This window comes from Vespa velutina, chromosome 2 (assembly GCF_912470025.1).
Source record: "Vespa velutina chromosome 2, iVesVel2.1, whole genome shotgun sequence".
Taxonomy (NCBI): Eukaryota; Metazoa; Arthropoda; class Insecta; order Hymenoptera; family Vespidae; genus Vespa; species Vespa velutina.
The window spans coordinates 10538460-10546894 of record NC_062189.1 but is presented as its reverse complement, the minus strand read 5'-3'; positions in this window follow the sequence as shown (position 1 = coordinate 10546894).

Below are 8435 nucleotides of genomic sequence, written 5' to 3'. Positions count from 1 at the left end.
CATGTGATAGAAGAATAAGCAAATAGAAATAATGAAAAGCACACAAAGCTACAAATATTTGGGATACAGACAAAAATAGGAATAGTAAAAATAGAACTAAAACAAAAATATAAACAGAGACTAACAAAAATACTGAAGACGGAACTGACAGCTAGAAGCAAGACAAAAGCAATATATATGCAATTCTAATATCAACATAATCATTAGGGATAATAAAATTGAATGACACAGAATTAAAAACATTCAATACATTCACACCTTCATAATATTACAAATATAGAATACACCACATATCTTAGTAAGAGTAAGATTCATACTAAATAGAAAAGAAAGAAAAAGGAGATATATTGACATCAGAAACATATATTATAACCAAATAAATAACCTTAGAAGATATTTCATAGAACGAGCAAAAATTAATAATCTACACAAAGCAGTCATACATACTGATACATCAGTTATGCCACTACAGTTCCACAAATAAGTATACAATTCTACTAACCATATAACAAGAATAGATATGAAGAAAGAAAAAAGAAAACTGGAAAAATAAAATTACACGTAAATCAGCAAACAACCAACATGTGGCTAAGAAAAAATAACATTAACATCGAAAAAGAAAAACTTACAGTAGCAATACAAGACTAAACAATCAACATCAACTACTACAGTAAACACATTATCAAAGATCCCAATACAATACAAACAAATGCATACAACAAATATAATCAACAAATAGAAACAATAGATCATATTACAAGCGGATGTATATATGTAATAACGTACCGAAAATCATTCACCAAGAATTAGTCGTACAACACAAACTCATATAACAGCACGCTACTCTACATACAAATACACATTCCTGAATGTATAATATTAGAGAACGATGAATAAAAAATGAATAAAAGCATTATTGATGACAAAACAATATCGCACAATAAACTAAACATTACATTAATCCACAAATATGTAGTATATTTTTTGTAATCCTTTCTAGAAGATACAAACTAGCGAAACTTGAATCACTCTCTTATGGTTAATAAGGATTTTATTAATTAGTACATTACAATGGTACAATTCTTTTTTCTGAAGTTGTTTTACTCAAAATCGCCCTAAATTCCTTTTACTCTTTGCTTGGTTTACTCAAGACTGTCCTCAGTCCTTTTTTTCATGTCTTCTCTGTTTCTTATCTCCATCTTTCTTATCCCCATACACATGCATTCGAAAATTCCGATCGCCTTTTGTCTTAGTCGTTACTATATTCTATTTTTATACTTATCTTATTCACACTACACATTCTTTTCATTCTCATTCCCAATATTTCAGCTCCCTCTCTTCCTTTCATAAACAAACGCATCTTACAAAGAACAAATCGTATTTTCGTTTGACCATCGATAGATTTCTCTCATGCACACACACAACTAATAAACGCTAGTACCTTCCATTTTTTATTCAACTGCCGATCGATTTATCTCATGCACACATACACATCTAACTAACGCTAAAACTTTCCATTCCATAAATAAAAGAAAATAACATAATTAGTTGAAATATTCATACCAAATATATCAAATATAGAGAAAAAAACATTGAAGAATACATACAATTGGCTGAACAAACGATAGCAAAATATATCTAATTAGCTAAGGAAATAAAAAATTATGACATCGGGACAAAGTTGAAATAATATCGATTATATTATCAAGTACATTAAGAAGTCATATTACACAACATTCATCAATATATTCGCGCATTACAATTACTCCCAAAAACATATATGGTATCGAAAATTTTAGTCCATTCTTTGTGCATGAAATGTGAGCGTATCATGCATAAATGCATAAGTGTATTGCCCCTTGTATCGGTCTACATAGGAATTTTCTGTGGGTTTATTTTAGTGTGAATGAATATGCTTGTGCGTATGCGAGTGAACGAGAGTGAGGTTTGAGTTCTCAAAGAAAAGAACAATAGGAAGACGAACGTAACGATCAAAAGAGGAAGGTTCCAAAAAAGACACAAAGTAACAACAACTTAAGACGTTCTTCATTTTTCTGTATAGTATTTGTTAATTTTTTTCAATAAATCATTTATTTTATTAAAATCACCGATATCATATAGTGGCAGAAATCAGTGATATTGGACACATGTATAATCCCAAGAAACTTTCTAAATACCCTATAGAGAAAACACCCTTAACAACGGTCCACGTGATTATTATCCCTATCTAGGCTCCAAAAGACTGAGAGAAAAAGCATAATAATAATAATAATGATAATATTTATTAAACTGATTATATCTTTTGGCATAGTTATACACAAATACAGAAGAACAGATATATAAGAAAGCAATAATAAGTTATTTATGATAAGGAAATAGCATTGAGTTAGCTATTACACTTTTCGCAAGGCTATTAAAGAAAAGTGATGAGACACAAAAAAGGCTAGTACATGAGTAAAGAAATTAGTCTGATTACAAATACAGTCGATACAATTGTTCGCGGTGATACTGGTTAAGTGCACGGATGTGTGGAAAAGCAGGAATTTCTTAACAATTCTAAGTGAAGTCTTGAATAACATAAGATCGAGGATTTCAAAGTAGTCGATATGATTATTCATAATTTTGAAGACAAACAATAGCTCAGATATGAATTAATGCTATTTCAGAGTGAATAGTCTGAAAGAGACTAAGAATGGATCATAATTATGGCTAGATTTTGGAATAGGTTTTATAGGAATTTTATAGGAAATTTATAGAAATTTTATAGGCCAATTTTATAGGAAACGAAGCAGTAGAATTTATGCTGGATTTTTTCTATGGAATAATGAATCTAGTAATAATGATTCCAAATGGACGAGAAATATTCAAGGTATAAAGTAACAAGAACGTGGTACAGGATTTTTTCATAATGACATTCTCATAATGAGGTCACCATTATTACCCGCATTTTTTTTATTTTTTCGATTCAAATAAGGAAAAAAAGTTTATTGATATTTGTTATGAATTCATCACAATATTTGCAGAAAGATATGTGTAAAAAAAATTATAGATTTATCCATAAAAAAAAATTGAAAATGACCTTGAAAATTTTTAAAAAGTTACCCAAATATTTACTATAATCATCTTAAAACTCTTTTTAAATTATGTTATATCAGACAAAAAAATTTCTAATTGGCTCACTAACATCAAAATACTCTAAGATCATGTTTTGTTGTTCATCCGGTATTACAGATTAACACAATGATACCAATAATTGATAACAAATAACAAACTATGGATATAATAAATATTATACATGTATGTATAGAACATAGTGACACTCATGAGCAAAAAGGAAATACATTCAATCTATTTGACTGTTTGGAAATTACTGAATCATGAAGTTTTTATAGACATTTCAAAAAAGTGATTAACGTATTGACTTTCTTAATTCTCGTTTATCCAGTTGTTCTAAATATTTTTCATTTTAAGTAATCTCTATATGTAATTTATGAAAATTAAATTCATATTCTTGATAGAGTTATTGACTTCTATTACCTGTCAAAAATTATTGAAATGTTATATATTTATTAAATGATGGAAGATTATTTAATTTAGTTTCATTCTAAATTGGTTACTTTATTATTAATATAGGTACAAAAATTAAATTTTTACAAAAATTATATCTGCTTTTTTATCAATAATTTCTAAAGAATGAATCTTTCAATAATTCGATAAATCCTTATTTAAAACCACAACATTATTGAACTATTGGAAGGAGATAAAAACAATTGTGAAAATTTTCATTTAAAACTGTCTAAGAAAGATCAACGAAAACTATTTAGAAAAGATCATTGAAATCTTGTCATACTTCCTAATAACATTTCATCGAAGAGGATTACTAATGCTAAGAAAATATTCTCGGTATTAGAATAAAGAGGAAACAGCATAAATATCGTCGTATAGTCTTAATGAGAATCAAGCAGTAAAGATAAAAAAAGAAAATAAAGAAAAAGAAAAGAGTATGCTCCTAGAAAAGAGTATGTAAAGGTAGTAGGATCCTCTTTCAACACATAATACGCGTGTTCGCTTATATATCTATCTAAAATGTTTTCTATATAACAAAACTTTTTGTCAAGCATTCCTTCCATTTTCATCGCTTCTTCGAAAAAATTGGAACTCTTCAAGCGCTTAGTTCAAATTAATTACAGTATTTATTTTCCCACTTATCATGAATGTCTATGCTTAATCTTATTAGATTTTATTCTTCTTTGTGGATATTACGATTTCTATTCTATTTCTTTTCTCACGTATCTCAAATGGAGGAAAGACAATAAAATAGGACTAAAGATAATAGTTTGGAACTAAAATTATATCTTTTAAAAGCTTGTTGATTCGAGAAAATTTAATATTCGACAAAAATCATGTTTCAAAAATATATTAAAATATTTTTATCAATAATTTCTAAAAACTCATGCCAATTGTTTTTCATCTTCGATGAAACATATAACTTAAATAAATTATCAAGTTTAACTTGTTAATTGTGGAACATTTTCGATAAGTGAACGTAGATATACGAAATTTATTTCAATGAAAAATAAAATGATACAATATTCGAATAAATGTTTAAATTGTGAAATAAAGAGTGGGAAAATAAAATGTTTTCTTAATATATAGGAGTAAAAAACAAATGATTTATTTATTCTTTCATCATAAAAATGTTACATCTTCGTGACAAGCTGATTCGTTCTCCCCGATTGATAAATTAAAATAAAAAGATATTTAAAGATATGTTTTTATATATGCATAAAACTAATTCGAATTTAGCATTGTAATACATGTACTTTGATGTACTTTGATATATATATTTTGATACATGCATGGAGAAATGGTACGAAGTTTCTAAACATAATCGGATGTTATATATATTAAAGTATTTTTATGTATTATGTATTTCGTCGTAAGGACGCAACTACGTTTAGATACGCTTCTCGCAACGAACTAGCGATTTTAGTAGATAGGCACGGAAAATCTTTCCCCTCGTCAGAATCTTCCTAATCGTCAGAGTTAGAATCGTATAGATCCACTGGTTGCGATGTAAGGCTGACGATACACAGCTAGGATACCATCGAGAACTGTCAGCAAAATATCGCTCGCCGCATTCCTGCAAATTAATGGGATAACACAAATTCTTTTGAAGGATCCCATATAGCTCGTGAGGTAGATGCACAATAATGAATATTTCACGAATTGAATTTATAATAATCTATTTTGTAGAAATACAAGAGATACAATTGTTGAAATGTTCTTGTATAATAACGTGTAGTTAATTGTGTTGACTATCTTTGAAGGAGGGATAGCCAGTAATATTTAAAAAGATTCAGAGGTCTTGATGATTCGATTCCGATAGCTGTATATAGACTTGTTACGATTTAGATTGTGCTGGATACTTCCGATTGAGGAATAACCAATGATATTAGTAAGATTCTGTTGTCTTACTGGAGAATGCAGATACTTTAATACGACTGATTTTTTATTTCTTTCAAACTATCCGCAAAGGTAATAATGGATTAGGAAAGGGAAATGGAAAGAAAAGAGTTTAAGTAAAACGTATAGATAACTGAGGTTGCGCATGTATGCGTCTACAACAAATCTGTTCAAAATATAATAAACTAAATTTCTGATTTTGGTATGAGCGAGGAGAATTGATTTATAAAGCTATTAATTGATTTATAAATCCTATTAAAAGATTATAATTAAATCTACGTTTATTTTAGACAAAAATACTAATCTTACAGCAATTAATAATAAAAAAAAAGAAATTAGATAATTGTCTTTCAAGATCAGTCCAAAATGTCTATAATTTTTAATGTAGAAACTTTAGTTTACGAGATGATCATTAATGAAAATGACAATTAATGAATTGAGAAAACCAATGAGACGGACTAATGCTTGACATTGAGCGAGATTTTTTACTGTTGTTGATTTTAACTTCGTTGTACTATCCTATACGAAAGCTTATATGTTTCGAACGTTAATCAAGAAAGGATTTATGCATCAGTTTAGATATAATGGAAAGGAGAAGACTGTGAGTTCATCAAAGAACAAATCTAAAGAGACAAAAGGACAAATTTAAGAATATTCGTCATTTATTGTTGCAGAATGAAGCGAAATAAGAACATGAAAATAGAGAGCGGATGATTAGAAAAGAGGATGAAGTGAAGAGACAATTAATTCAGTGAGTTGGTCACGTGTATAGAATGATCGACAGGCAAGTACCGAGATTGAAAAAGAAAAGTTCAAACGATAAAAGATGTATTAAAGAAGAGTTAGGAAGAGACGAATGAGAAAGAGAGAGAAAGAAAATGAGAAGGATAAAATTACGAAAGATGAATGAGAGAGAAAGTATAGAGAATGAAGGAGCAAGCAAAACGAATAAGTGTGATAATGAAAAAGATGATTTTCTGGAGAGTACTTCCGCAACAAGATTTGAAGAAAATATTAGAAAATATTTCATTTTTTTATTAGCATTTTCATATTTACATTTTTTTTTATATATTATTTTATATTTACTGATAGTCGAAATTATGTTGTTAATTGCATAAAAAAGAACAAAATGTATTAAAATGATAATTTTTAAAGTTGTTCATTTTGTGGATGGAAGGTTCTAACGTTAATTGTGTTTATGTGTACATGAGATAAGTCGATCAATTGAACAGAAAATATGATCTATCCTTCGTGAAGTGCGTTTGTTTATGGAAGGAAAAGAAGAGCTAAGATGTTGGGAGTGATAATGAGATGAAAACGCAGCGGAGTCAAATAAGCAACAAAGTAACGAATAGGACAAAAAGCGATAACAATTATTAAATGCGTATGCACGAATGTGAATGGGGATGAGAAAGACTACAGGGTAAACGTGAGAAAAAGAACAACGGAAGAGTTTTGAGTATATCAGAGAAAAAGTAACGAGAAGAAAAGTACAGAGTAAAAAGAACATTAGGCGTTCTTGAATAGAACAATCTAAGAGTAAGAAGTTATAATACATTCATTAATAAAATCCTTATTAACCAAGAATACGTGATGTGAATTAGGTTAGTCTGTATCTTCTAGGTAGGGTTACGAAAAATATCCTACAATATAAATACGTAAAAAAACTTTTAAGGAAAAATGCTGGTTATTAAGAAAAGTTTCATTTTTTTTATATATTTCATATTTACATTAAAATTTTTTTATGTATTATATTATATTTATCGATCACCAGAAATTGTTTTCGATTGTATAAAAACAAAATGTATTAAAAAGAATAAAATTTTTAACCTTTTATCAAAACAGGAAAAGAATTTTATTTATTTCTTTATTTTTTTAACCAATTTCTCTATTTCTATACTTTATTTTTTATTTTTTTTTTCTTTCTTCAGTATATGCATTCAAATTAACGGTTTATATTATAAAATCACAATGGAAGAAAGAAAAAAAAACGATGAAATACAGTTTCTTCGAAGATATAAAATAAATGAAAACGAAGAATTAAATACTTTCGATAAATTTTCACAGCGAGGACGAAGAGCTTGTTGCTTTTCGTCTCTGTCTCTCTCCCTCTCTCTTTCTAGTAGGTATATATGTCTTTAAAAAAAAAATAGATACTCCGTGAGGCGAAAAAGCAGTAAGATTCTTACTAGAAAACTAACTTTACTAAATTCTTACTAGAAATTTAAAAGAAATTTACCACATTACTATCTTAGAGGTTATATACTGTCGTAGACACTGCTTCCATTCTTTGTACCAGTGTTGAAAGCCGTTTAATGTTATCGCTTTTAAATGGTCTGCCACAGTTCTTTGGATGTTATTCATATTGCTATAATAATAGACTTTCATTTTAAATTTCAGTTAGAAGAAAAAAATGTCTGCAGGATTCAAATGTGATAAATAGGAAAGTTATAAATGTCTTTTCTTAGAAAAAAATTCGATGACCGATATTATAGATTGACACAAAGTATTGTTATAATAAAGCATCCACCTATGTACAATGTTTGGTTGGATAACGCAAATTCTTTTCCGTAGTATTGATCTTTCTTAATGTTAATCGTCGACCTGAAAACACGAGTTCTTTTTTCTTGAAAATTCTCCTCTATTTTTCCGCCGAAAATCTTTTGGAACACGATTCTTTCTCTACACATTCTTGACCTTTTGAAAATAATTTATGCCATTTATGCTAATTTTCACTACAGATTTTCTGAACATTTCCAGATTCAAAGAAATACGTTTTACAATGCTCACACGGAGAAACTACAGTAACTCACTCGGTCGTTTCAATGAGCTTTGGACACATAATTCTATGGGAAAAATAAATAAATACATGTCCAATTGTTTATGTCAATGAATTTGAGTTTGTAAAATAATGTTAAATTTTGTAAAAATTTGTAGTTTTTTTCAGTTTTATAGACTAAAAATATAAA